This window comes from Mustela lutreola, chromosome 11 (assembly GCF_030435805.1).
Source record: "Mustela lutreola isolate mMusLut2 chromosome 11, mMusLut2.pri, whole genome shotgun sequence".
In the NCBI taxonomy this organism is placed as follows: Eukaryota; Metazoa; Chordata; class Mammalia; order Carnivora; family Mustelidae; genus Mustela; species Mustela lutreola.
Window position 1 is genome coordinate 27,810,485 of NC_081300.1, and position 13,948 is coordinate 27,824,432.

At 47.6% G+C, this 13,948-nt stretch overlaps 1 long non-coding RNA gene across 1 annotated transcript in view; it reads left to right on the forward strand.

Moving 5' to 3' along the window:
* Positions 1 to 6,322: 6,322 nt before the first annotated feature.
* The window catches only part of LOC131811540 (uncharacterized), a 56,084-nt gene continuing 48,458 nt past the window's right edge, over positions 6,323 to 13,948 (forward strand). The window contains exon 1 of the long non-coding RNA XR_009345976.1: positions 6,323 to 6,468. This is a non-coding gene — a long non-coding RNA (uncharacterized LOC131811540). The remainder of the gene's footprint in view (positions 6,469 to 13,948) is intronic.

Here is a 13,948-nt window from a genome sequence, read left to right on the forward strand (position 1 = left end):
CTACCAACCAGCTCCTAGCATGGCCTCACATGAACTGATGCCCGGTGAATATTACTGTACAGGAGTAAGTCTGTGCACATCAATGTGAAACAGGAAACTCTGGCCTGACTGGCATAAGCCGCTGGGATCAGGGGACATGACTTATCTGCGCAGTGGGCTTAATAAAACTATAGACTTTATTAGCTGGTAAGTATGCAGCCTATGCAAAATACTTAGCCCAATGCCTGGCACATAATGAGGGGCTCAGTAAGTGTTGGTGTTTGTTACTGATGCATCTTAGGTACACTGAAAGCCAGGACGACACTTTTTTTCCACTTCCCATCTAGGTGAGGTCTCTGTTATTGACAACCCGACAGTCCTCTCCATTTCACACCTAGTGGCTTCTCACACCTCTACCCCAGTCAAGGGTCTCCCCTGGGGGGCTCCTCTGAGCCAGAGAAGCCAGTTTCTCCCCAGGCTGCGCCCACCCCTCCCCACCGCTGTCCCACCTCCTGGGCCAGAGGAGAAGGACAGGAAGGGAATAGCCCTGCCGTCATGGACTCCAAGGCCCGGGCCCGGGAGAGACGGGACAAAATTGCTGTGTGAAGGGAGACTGGCTGCTTCCATTGAACACCCTGTGTCCCGGAGCAGCTGACAGTGAGGCCCCATGAGGGAGTGGAGCTGGTCTGGGTGCTCTCCTGTGTTTGCCCCTCGGGCCCCTGCATTCGGCCCTGGAGGCGCCTCTCACCAGGGGCTTTCAGTGGGTGGGGCGCTGTGACAGCTCCTGTCCCCCCTTCCCTCCTTCTGCTTCTGCACTGCTCTCTCTGGCTCTGGCTCTCCTCCCTCTGTCTCGTTCTACAGATCTACATCTTTCTCTCTTGAGCTGACCTCGCTGTGATTCCCATCTCTTGCTTTTGTGTCATTTCTCCAGCTCTCCCCTTCCCTTCGTTGTCTCTGTCTCGCGCAGACTCTTCCTTCCTCCCTCCTGCCCTCCCCCTGCTCCCCGCCTCCCCACCTGCGTTTTGGCTCCCCTACTCTCCTTCTCACCATGACGATGCTGCGGTGGTGAGAAGGGGACCATCTATCTGTCAGAGGCAGGCTCCGACAACCTCGACCACCTCTCTCCTGCTGCTGGCAATTATCTGGAGGTTGGCACAGGGCCCGGAAACTGCCGCTTGCACCACCCCGCGGCTCAGGGTCCGCTCCCCCACGCCAGCCCCTTTGGAGAACGGCTTGGTGCCGTGCCCAGGATGTGACAACCTGCAAAGGTCACACACACTCCAGAGAAGATGGACTGCTCTACGAGTGACATTGACATTGGGCAGATTTGCAAATGTCCCTCCAGACTTGCTAGTGTTTCACGGAGGCGAGGAATGAGGTGCAAAAAATAGAAACTAAAAATTGCACACTGTGCCCCTACGTCCCCCGAACACACACACTTTAACATCGCCATACATTCAGATTTTTCATTTCTTTACTTTTTTAAAGGGTGGCTTCTGAATTTACCTTGTTTGAAATATTGGAACTAATTCAGCACACAACATCGCTGGAAGAGAGTGTGCCCAGAGCCACCAGGCTGGGAGCTGACCGGATGCTGTTTATAGGATGCTGTTCAGTTGTGTAAACTGAGTCACAGCTGTGACGTGGCACTCTTCTTTTCAGAGGCCAGTGGGATTTCAGAGCTCATGGGGCTTGTGCAGCTCTTTCTGCCAAGACTCTTTTTGGAGCTGGGAAGTCTGCAGACCTGAGTGGCTGAGAAAGGTACTCGAAGTCAGACAGCTAGTAAGTAGCAAAGGTCGGATAGGGACTCCAGTTCTCAGGCTCCTGGTACAGTACCCATCTTGCTCTGCACCCCACTGCCTTGAATGAGGGAGGAAACGGGTCCTCCAGGGAGACAAGTAATTCCACCCAGGCCACCCAGTTGTTAGGTGTTAGAGCCCCAAGTTATCTTCTGATACTTTATTTAGTTGTCCTTGCAACTGGCCAAGTGGTCATGAAGCATCCTGGAAATCACAGCTACAGAGAAAAGGGGGGTGCAGGGCTAATCACCTCAGGCTGATTTGGGCCTTTTCAGCTGGTTCCAACCATGGAGGCTCTTTTCATCAACACTGAAGCAAAGGCCTATCAAAAAGTGGGACGCCTGGGTGGCTCAGTTGGTTGGACGACTGCCTTCGGCTCAGGTCATGATCCCGGAGTCCTGGGATCGAGTCCCGCATCGGGCTCCCAGCTCCATGGGGAGTCTGCTTCTCCCTCTGACCTTCTCCTCGCTCATGTTCTCTCTCACTGTCTCTCTCTCAAATGAATAAATAAAATCTTTAAAAAAAAAAAAAAAAGTGCTTACTTATGTTCAACGCGTCCTTCCCCTGGGGGCCACCATTGTCATGGGTTCATTTCATGGCAGGGCACCCTGTACCCGCTGCATGCACGTTGCCACATTCCCTATGCTCCCGTGGAGACCCTTGGCCCCAAGGTTAGTGGCCCACTGCCACCAGCCTCATGGAAGGCTATATGCTGTGTATGGTGCACTGGGGTACTGCCTCACTCAACGGGTAGAGACCCCAAGTGGAAATGGGGCTTTGCGGAAAGGATGATGGAAGGGTTGGAAGACCCCGGGGATGTGGCTGTGACCAGATCATGGCTCAGTACTGGGTTGAATGTAAAGATGCAGCTTGAATAGCCTTGCTGTTCCTCTGTGGCCATTAGTTAGTAACAAGAGCTGCCGTGTGCTGGGCATCTGCCCTGCCCCAGACACTGTCCAAGGCTCCCCGTGCACTGTCTAGCCTGATCCTTGCTGCCCCCCTGGGAGGCTGGGCCAGACTTGTTGGCTGTTTCCCTAACTGAGGCGCAGAGAGACCAAGCCCACAGGGCTGCAGGGCGAGATTGCAGAGTGCTGAATTCAGGCCTTTTAGCCCCAAGGACTGTCCCTATCAATTACCCTCTGCCCCACTGCTTCCTAGTTCGTCCATTTACAGGGAATCCAGATCCAAGGCTCCTGGAAAACAAGGGACAGCAGAGCCACCATGTAGGTAGTACAGATGGGCCTGCTTATTTGGGAGGCTAAACCTGCCTGTCTACTTCCTGGGCTCCCAAGGGCATTCTGGATCACAGCACATTATAAAAATGACCCCAGTGTTCACAGCAGCAATGTCCACAATAGAAAACCTGTGGAAGGAGCCGAGATGCCCTTCAGCAGATTGAATGGATGAAGAAGATGTGGTCCCTGTACACAGTGGAATATCATTCAGCCAGCAGAAAGGATGACGACCCGCCGCTTGCACTGACATGGATGGAACTGGAGGGGATTGTGCGAAGTGAAGCAAGCCAAGTGGAGAAAGACAATCAGCATATGGTGTCACTCATACGTAGAACACAAGCTGCAGTGTGGAGGACCATAGGGGAAGGGAGGGAAATCTGAAGGGGGGGCAATCAGAAAGGGAGAAGAGCCATGAGAGACTCTGGACCCCAGGAAGCAAAAGGAAGGTTTCCGGGGGGAGGTGGGGGGGAGAGGGACTAACGCGGTGATGGGATTAAGGAGGGCACGTGCTGTGACGAGCACCGGGTGTTATTTGTTACTAACGGATCACTGAACACTAAACTGGAGGGGAAGACGAACCATGAGAGACTGTGGACTCTGAGGAACAAACCGAGGGTTTTGGAGGGGAGGATGGTGGGGGTTGGGGGAGCCTGGTGGTGGGTATTACGGAGGGCACGCATTGTATGGAGCACTGGGTGTGGTGCATAAACAATGAATTCTAGAACACTGAAAAGTAATTAAAACAAAACAAAACTAATGATGTATTGTAGAGTGCCTAACTGAACATAATAAAAAAAAATGAACATTTATCAAATATCCACCCAAAGGGAAACAAAAAGTTAACGCATGTTCAGCATTTCTTTTTCTTTTTTTTTTTCTTTTTTTTTTTTTTTTAAGATTTTATCCATTTACCTGACAGACGGAGATCACAAGTAGGCAGAGAGGCAGGCAGGGTGGGGGAAGCATGCTCCCTGCTGAGCAGAGAGCCCGATGTGGGGCTCGATCCCAGGACCCTGGGATCATGCCCCAAGCTGAAGTCAGAGGCCTTAACCCACTGAGCCACCCAGGTGCCCCAGCATATTTTGTTTTAAAAGGGAGGAATAATTCCAATGATGTGACTGATAATTCAGAAACTGTCTACTTCAGAAACCTACTAGCTAGTAGGAGACAAGCAGTCTGCTCTGAGCCTCACTTATGTTTCACAGACATCTCTGAATTACCCCATTTTGTAGGAGAGAAAAGTCAAGTCCAAAGATGTGAAAAACAAACCAAAAACCCCACAAAACCTTTTAGGATTTATTCACATTTTTAAGTGTAAGTCTGGGATTCCAGCGTCAAGCTGCCTGCTTCCAAAGCTTTCCCACCATCCTGCTAGCAAGGAAGTATACGCCACCAGCTAAACAGGTTTCCTATTAGATAATTAAAACTTCAGACTGGTCCTAGTCCTTACAGGATCTATTTCAATTACCTGGAACAGTCACTGAGGCAGAACAGCATCTCTGTCTATATACTCTTCCTCGGCTCTGTTTCAAATCGTATATCTCGAAACCCTCAGGCTCTAGTGAACAATATATACCTCCTGCCTGGCAGCTTCAAGAGGGGGCCCTAAAACCGGGGAAATTACAGGCCCTGCTAGACGGCCTACAAGGCCCTCGCATGCTCGGCATGCAGGACGCTGGCTGGCCGAAGGCTCTGGAAACAAGGGTCTGGTTCCAGCAGTCGGCTGGCTCTGAAAGTCTATGCCTTTGGTACTGAGGTTTTATTTTCCCTTTCGAGGCTGTTATGGGGGACAGTTGAAGAGGGAATTCCCTATAGTTCAACAGACTCCAGATTTATGGAGTAGTATGAAAATATTTGCCCTGTGTTTGAAACTGCTGAAGAGGGAAAAAGAAATGTTGTTTTCTATGGATTTATGAAAACAGAAACATTGATTTGTTTTGCTTGGGGTTTGTCACTTTCTAAATGATAGCTTGATGTTTTCGGGTGCTTTGAGAGGGCTGCATTTCTTTCAGGCAAGTCTGGCACCTGGGGAAACTGTGAAGTTTCTCTTGGGTTTTCTCCTCCACCCTCTGTATCTCTCCCATCCTGTGCTCCCTTTGGATTCCCACCTGCAATGACCCCAGTGTCCTGTGTCATCCAGTCTTCCCCAGAGAGGAAAATTATCTAGCATTAATTAATAGAAATTACAAAGAATGAATGGGTTACAGTCCTTTTGTATTTCTGTCTTTAAAAAAATGCTGAAGGTGGGGCACCTGGGTGCTGAGCTGGTTAAGTGCCCGACTCTTGGTTTGGCTCAGGTCTGAGCTCACGGTTGCGAGATCGAGCCCTGTGATGGGTTCTACACCCACCTTGGAGTCTGCTTGATTTTTTCCGTCCCTCTCTCTCTTCCTCTGCCCTTCCCCCTCCAAATCCATCAATCAATCAGTCAATAAACCTAAACAAAATTTTTTTTAAATGCTGAAGGTGAGTAATGCTACCTAACTTAAATATATTCTTACTCTCAAACGATGTGATTTTAAGGCACTTAGGAGAGAAGCAAGTTCATCTGAAGGTCTTTTCATGGCCCTTAATGCTGTATCACATAAGCAAAGGTGGGTTCTCCCTCAACATTTGGCTGGCTCTGACGATAAATGTGGATTTTGCTTCAGAACTAGCTCTTTAGAGAGCCAAAACTATTCTAGACACTTTGATCTCAAGTATCAGTGTGAGGCTTCCTAGCAGAGTTGATAGATAGATTCCCAAGGCCTAGACTAAATTAGAGTAGGTCCTAAAAAAAGGAGATTAGTCTGGTTCTACTGGAGGATGGCTCAGAATGCTGCTCCTAGCTGAGGGGGAAGAGAGAGAAATGCAATTCTCATTAATAAATCACTCAATCACATCCAAACGAGGCGGCTCCTGGAGGTGACCCTGTCACTCAGATTCACCCTCACATTCTCCAATGTCCCTAATGCAAAGGAGCATCTCTGAGAGGTGACCACAGTCATGCTCTCCCCCATGCAAGTTCCCCTGATGCAATAAAAACTAGCGAACTCCGGTTTACTTCTGCACGTCTGCTCAGCAGCCAGGGCCGCTGGGACTGGCAGGTTGTCAATGTCGGGAATAATAAGAAACAGAAGGACTTGGAAAGAGTGCAGCAGGAAACAGAAAACAGAGATAAAGTTTTGGGGGGAGGGTGAAGATGAACTGGGGAAAATAATGTTGACTGGCCTAGTGAGGGAGGTGAGAGGTGAAATCTGGTGGGAATGACCGGGGCAGGTGCCCCTGGCCTATGACAGTACGCATTGAGCAAGGGTTTGAGAAATCTCCATTGGCATCCAAGTAAGTTAAATAAAGGCAAGCCAAAGCCTCTTCTCTCTCCAGCTTCCAAGTCACACAGCGAGACCCAGGAGGCAGGAGCCAATAAAATCTTAAAGATACCCAAGGACCAGGCCCACACATTCCAAATGCTTCTTAGGGTGAGTATTTTCTGCAACAAAGCAAAATGAATTTACAAGTATCTCATTAAAGCTGCAGCGAAGGAAGAATGTGAAAAGTTTCCAGGGAGGGAAAGATGGTAAATGGAATTAATAGCACAGAACTCACTGGGATCCATTATTGTTAATTTAAGATATGTGAAATGTTACTGATATTCTCTTTATTTAGTGCATAGTCTCTGTTGTTGGTTTGAGTAGATTTTGTTAGGGCTTCCTCAGTATTTTTTTAAACCTAGACTGTAATGCTATTTTGTCCTAGGCTGCAATTTTCACAAAAGGATATTCTCCCCTCACGAAGGGCTCTGGGAACAGTGTGAACCACAAATTCTGGGCTGGCCCCCCAAGGTGAGTTGGGCAGCCCCAATATGTACCTGTGGAAAGACTCTGGTAGGAAGGTACAGCATGGAAGCGGTGGTGGGGAAAACAGGTGAGGGGTCAGTGCGTGATTTGTGGAGGGCTGTCAGGGAGGCGTCTCAGCCTCTCCCTCCCCCTTTACCTGACGCTGTGGCTGCCTGAGATGCGCCATGTTTAATGCTGCACTGTTTCCTGTCAGATGAGAATATGCTTGAGAAGGTAACAGGTTATAGCTCAATGAAAATGGCCTCTCAATCCCTCAGAACCTAATGGCTCTGTCTCTGAGAGCAATTTTGAGTATTAAAGGAAATTAGAAGAGCCCAGAATGTAGAATGAACTAGTGACTGGAGAAGGTGGACAAGGATGGGACATATGAGGAGACTGAATGCTCAGATTTCTCATCTTCTGGTTCGACCAGGTTAGGCCTGCACCCCATATACATAGGTTCATCCAAAGAGGGGTTCCTCCCTCAAAGCCATGATGAAAGCCACCCACGGAAGTGAATGAAGTCATAGCATGAGCACTTCTAGCTTCCAAATCTAGTCCCCGAACGTCAGACCAGGGTAGGAACATATGTTCCTTAGCTGATTTCTGGGCAGCCTGTGTACCAGGCACTGGAAGAGGCCCTGGGAATAGACAGTTGCAAGATGTAGGGCACCTTGGCGCGATGAATGGCAGGTTAGTGTCTCCTACCTGAGCTGGCTGGCACTCTTCATTCCTGGAGGGAGTTAGGGTCTGACAATGACCTTCATGGACTCACTTGCTCAGCAAAAGTGCTGCACGGAAACACTGAGGGATCTCTACACATCCACTCCAGTGCAATCAGTCGAAAACAGACAGGGAGACAAACTGTGAGAGACTCTTAATTATAGGAAACAAGCCGAGAGTTGCTGGAGGGGAGGGGAGGAGGGGGATGGGATAACTGGGGGATGGGCATTAGGAGGCCACTTGATGGAATGCCCACTGGGTGTTATACACAACCAATGAATCGCTAAATTCTACCTCGGAAACTAGTAATATACTGTATGTTAATTAAATTGAATTTAAATTAAAAAATTTTTAAAAGTCCACCCTAGCTCAGATCCGATGGCCATGCATAGTCCTCCCATTTGGAATCTTCCCCTGCTATACAGAGAGCACTTCATTATAATCGTCCTATTTTTAACTGTTATTTGTACCCTGAGGTATAGTTTTCTGTACATCAGCACACTCTCTTGCATCAAACATCCTGTGAGTTTTCTAACTTGGCCACAGCTATGAAAGGTCATGAGGCACACCATCCAGATTTCGAGTGACGTGTCTCTACCTCTACCATGCTGTCCCAGCTGCACAAACCCATGAGGACATGGGGCTCAGACACCATCATGTGGCTGGCGAATGTGCTCTTGGGCAAATTAAAAATCTCTCCGGCTCCTAGAGGAGAGAGAGCTTCTAGAGGAGCCAGACTGGAAATATTCAAAGCTCTTGCCCAGTTCTAGCCTGATTCACCGAAGTACGGACAGCTGACAAGACAGCAGAGATTGTACCGAAATCAGCGCCTGGCTAGTCGATCATTTCAAGACACTGTCAGGAAGAAAAGACTCTTTAGCAGGGGGTCTGGGGTGAGTAGATCTGGGGGTGTGAGTTGCCTGAAGAGAAAGGCTTCTCTTCCTGTGTCACCCCGAGTGGGGGTTCCCCGCCCAGAAGCCTCAGGGCCACTCTGGGTGTTGCAATGATGCCAATTCTCCTTTCCTAATGTTCCGGGAAGAACATTTTCATGGAACACAAATCACTGGTCCTTCATCCTGTGACAGCAAATGGAGACTAATAGTAGGAACTGGGACTAAAGAGATGCCTTTACATTAGTGCCCATTTCTGCAAACTTGTTCCAGAAAGCTCTTTTGTGCTGCTTGGATCCTGGCCTGAGGGCCTCCCCCAGGAGGCTGCAGGATGGCAGGTGTTAGGCAGCAGTGCCTCCCCTGGGGCAGGCATCTCTTCTTCGTCTCTCTCCCTTCATGCTGTAGCCTGCAATCCCTCCACTCCCTCACACCCAGAGCAAAGCCCCAGTGTGGCATCTGCCCTTTGGCATGCCTCTCAACACCATTCTTTAGGGGGAGCCTACACGTGCTTGTCCTCAGCTTCCTGCTTCCCTTCTTGGCCACTTTTGATCCTTGATACTCAGTTCCTTGTTGGAGGGCATCTGAATCCAGGACACTCCTTCTCCTCCAGCCCTAAGAACTAGCTACTCCTATTATCTCCATTTTACAGATAGGAGGATGGAGGCAAAGGGAGGTAAAGGGATTTGGCCAAGGTCATGAGGATAGAGGGCAAGTGTCAAAGCCAGAATTGGAAGCCAGCCTGTCCATGCTTCTGTGACTGTACTCTTGACCTTGTGGTTCTTCTGTGTTTTCGCCAGCATAGCCTCTGACTTCCAGTTATGACTTCCTAGTTCCCACGAAACAAGCCACTAGCCAGTGACTCTATACTGTTGCTTTCGAGTAAGTTTTCTAAGATTCTACATGTCTCCCAACTGCCTTTGGGCCTTAGAGAGAGGGGGAAACACTGGATCTGAAGCAAACTCAGCCACTTTCATGAATCTCCCTTTGCCACCAGAGCTGCCAATGGTACAACCCCATGAGGAGGTGGAGCTGGTCGGGGTGTTCTCTTTCATTTTCCCTTCTGCACATACACACAGTTGGTTATGGAGGCCCTGCACTGGGGAGAAAGGGGGGGGCGATGCCACTCCTCTCTAAACCTACCATCAGGGATGCTAAACATCTGGAATGGGCTAGGGGAGTCTTTGGGTACCATTGTCCAACAAATCAGTTGAAAATATACTCTAACATTTATTCTGCCCCACTGATCCAATCTTAAATAAGATCCAATGTTATTTGATAAGTGAAGCTGAGACTCAGAGATTACATCGGTTAAAAAAAAAAACTCTCTTCATATATTGCAAAATACTGTGCAAGATGTGCTTTGTTGTAACTTATTAATATTCAACTTTCACCCAAAGTGGAATTGATTTTTTAAAATTCATATTCATGCATGCTCCCTAATTGGGGGGAGTGCCTGGCAGCCCCGAGGTCTCCAGGTCCCCGCATCTCGTGGGTCCTGTAGACTCTATCCCTCCAGGCACATCTTGGATGGAATAATAAGGCATTTCTTCACATTCCCCCAACCCCACTGCCCATCTTGCATTTATTCCAAAGGCTGTCTTTACCTCAGCTTTGAGAATCTACAACAGCCCTGCAGCTGGGAAGAGAGTGTATCATTTGGCTTTTTGCCCAGAAAATAAGATGCTTCAAAAAGGTCATCAAAAAAAAAAAAAAAGTCTCTTGGGGGGAGGAAAAAAAAAAAACCCTTCTCTCTCAAGGTTAATTGAGTGGAAGGTGAACTTGCATCACATGTTGTCCCTTTGTGAGAGCTGCACAGCCTTAAGTACGCAGAGAGGGCGATTCACAAAAGGGCGTGGGCTGAGCTGCAGTTCTGGGATGCCGTGTTCTCCTGAGCTCTCTCCCCCTCTTTGCAGTGTCTCCACCATGCAGGCACAGAAGGGAGTGTGCCCGCATGCAGCCAGCCCACATGGAGCCCAGTCCTCCACAGGATGTAGAGAAATGAAGGCTGGATAGCTGCCCTCCGGGAGCTTTTGCTCTTGAGGATGAAAGATGGCCAACAGCCAGGCTGGGAGAAATGAATCAGAGACAAGGGTGTGTCGGGGGTGGGGCTGGCTCTGCAGGTGGTAGGTGCTCGGGGCTGGTGGGGTTGACAGGTGACAGAGAGCACTGCTCTGAGCTACAGGAGGAGCCTGACCTATTCTGGGCCTTTGCACTTGCCTCTTACTATGTACATAAACTCTGGTTCTAGCTGGGGACAGTTTTACTCCTCAGAGGACACTTGGCAATGGCTAAGGACATTTTTGGGTATCACAAATGAGAGGGATGTGCTACTGGTATCAAGTAGGTAGAGGCCAGGGGTGCTCCTAAACACCCTACGATGTATAGGTCTTCCCCTCCAGCCCCCAATACAGAATTATCCCACCCCAAATGTCCATAGTGTTAAAGTGGAGGCACCTTGTCCTAGAACTAGCTCCCATCACCTCCACTCTGTCCACATAGTTTCCTCTTCCCTTCTCTTCATTTAGGTGTTTGCTCAAACCACCCACCAAAAATCCCTTAATGACCATCTTATGCAAAATGAAACCCCAATCTCACGCCACCATTCTTTCCTCTCCACCTTGATTCAATTTTTCGTGGCTCCTATCCTCATCTGATATGTGTATATGTGTGTCTGTGTGTGTTTATTAACTGCCTTCCCACACTACAGCATATGCTCCGTGACAGCAGGGCCACCGTCCCTTTCGTTCCTTACTCCGTTCCCAGTGTCTACATGAGAGGATGTAGCAGATGCTCGATCAATATTTGTTGAGTTAATGAATAAATGCACACTAGTCCCAAGCAGCTGTGTGACCCTGGGCCAGTCACATATCTCCACTAGTAAGACTGAAATTTTCATGCGAAAAAAGGAAGCAAAGAGTTAGGGTGTTTCCGTGGGTCTTTCCAGCTTTAAGCTTTTTTTACTTTCTCAGAAAGAGTAACTCGACTTGGGAGTTTCTGGTAATCAGGAGGACTGGTTTCAGTAGGGAACACTGTGAAGGCAGAGCTGTGTGGCGGAGTCCTACCTGGAGGGGATGATTAAACAAGCAGAGTACTTAGCCCAAGGCCAGCTTCCCACCAAATGCTCTATGAGTGTCAGCTAGTGTTATTTACACGAAATTTAGGGCCAGGAGGAGAGTGAGGCAAGAGAGGCACAAAATCGGAGGTGCCTCCATAGAATTCCACCACCAAGACAAATAATATTTTAATTTAATATTTTAAAAAAATTAATGCAAAAATCCATAATGAAGGAAACATCAAGACTTAAGCTAAGGACAAGATCAGTATGACTGTTTCCTTCTGCTTCAGGCTCCCATATGCCTTGGCACAGTACTGCTACTGACCTGTCTTTATTTGAAATTTTGATCTCTTTCTCCTCAAGGGTTTTTTTGGGATTTTGATTTTTAAAAAACATTGCACTGAAATATGATTCGTCTTGATTACTGAGTTTTTTTGGTCATTTCCTTCCTCACCCTCTTCACCTGGAGGGCTCAGCCTGCAGATGGGGATGCTGGAGAGCAATGGACTGTCTAGAGGCAGATAGGAGCCTCTCATCCATCCCTAAGGAAGAGGATCAAGGTAGGGGATGGGTTACCTAGGTGAGGGGGATTAAGGAGAGGGAGCATTCTGACAGCTATTGGGATCTTAGAATTTGAGGGCTGGGCTTCCCAGCCAGAGTGGGGCTACGTAAATGGTTTGATTCTAAGTAAAAAGGAAAAAGACCCCAGGCCTGGGAGACTGCAGGTCCTAGTTTGCCTGGGACAGTCTTGGTTGCATCAGTTGTCTCGGCAGTGATTAATAATTCCTCCTCTTGCTCTCTAAAGTATCGAGGGTTGGGCCACCAGTATGTGGTCACCCTGGGTCAGGCTGCTGTCCATGCCAGGGCTGCAGTGTCCTCTCTGGACCACTACAAAGGAGAAAGACACTGCCCTCCATTTGAGACCTGCTCTCTGATGCTGCTGGAAGAATTCCTCAGACCCATCTCAGATCCTAGCTATGCTTCATAGCTTACTACTTGCCCTGTGGCAATTTTTCACATGTCTGACCTTGCCCTTATCTTGCCAGACTCTTGGCCCCTCACGGCCTTGCCTTGCGACCTGCTGCCAACACCACAGAGTAGTTGTCCTGGGAGCAACATTCACAAAGAAGCACTGTGTTTTTCTAGTCCATAGTGTTGGAGAGAAAAAAAATGAAACCAACAAGAAAAATAATCAATACATAAAATTAATGCCAATTTTTAAAAAAGCTCTTATTTCTATGATATTAACCTACATAGTCGATTCCTTTTCTATTTGTCCTGAGCTTAAAGTGCATGTATGGACTAATGTGCAAAGTATGCAGCCAGAAATAGCACATTCCCATCTCACTCCTACATGGTATGAACTAATATTAGGGACTTAGTATGTGGTATGTAAAATTAAGCAGTAAGAAGCCCTGAAACCAGAAGGGCATGTACAATTGATGGCTACAAATAATGCACCTTGGTTTTCTTTCTTTCTTTTTTTTTTTTTTTAAAACACACTGTTTTCATTATCATTGAACATTGGATTTTTCAGACACTAGGCTACATACTTTATAGGCACTGTCCATTTTCACTTTAATCCCTATAGCAATTCTGACAATGAAAGCTATTACTTCCAATTTAGAGATCAGAAAACTAATGTCTACAGGGGTCAAGCTGCAAAAGTCATGAAGTTGGCAAACGGCAGACCTGGGATGCAAACCCAGTCTTCTCTGAGTCCAAGCTCTCAGCTAAACCCAAACACTGTTTTGCCTCCCATGGAGGGTCAAACCAGCAGCCAAGGACATCTCTTATACATGTATCCATTCCTCTGTCAAAGGAGCATGAGACAGACCTGTCCCCACTCTTCATATGAACACCCCCTAAATTCTAAAATATTCTGTTTCACCGAGGTTTGACTTGCTGAATGGGCAAATAGATAAGGCAGGCGGTAATTATTCACATAACCAGCAAGACGATCTTTCAAAATAGAATATCATTGGTCCTTTGAATAGTTTACTGATGACTCGTGATTCTTAAAATCTCTGATAGGAAAGTAATTGAGAAGTCATCTGATCCAAATTTCTTTGGCCACTGAATTGAGATTGCAAGAAACTGAAACTAAAATGGTCTTTTAGAGTGAAATCATGGATATAGGTAAACTATCTCTAAGATGATCATGTAAATGTGCATAGGAGGGAAAAGTTCACTGAACTCAATTCGATTATTTATTTTTCAGATTGCTTTCTGTATCCAATTTTGGGAATAAATAATATTAACCCATCTTTCCTTTCCCTCCTTTCCATAATCCAAATTCTATCCATTCTTCAAGTCCTAATTTAATTGTAAGGTTTTTAAAAAGAGTTATTTTAGAGAGACAGAATGAGAGAGTGCATGAGTGGGAGGGGCAGAGGGAGAGGGAGAGAGACTCTAAAGCAGATCTGTACTGAGTGTGAAGCCTGAAGTAGGGCTC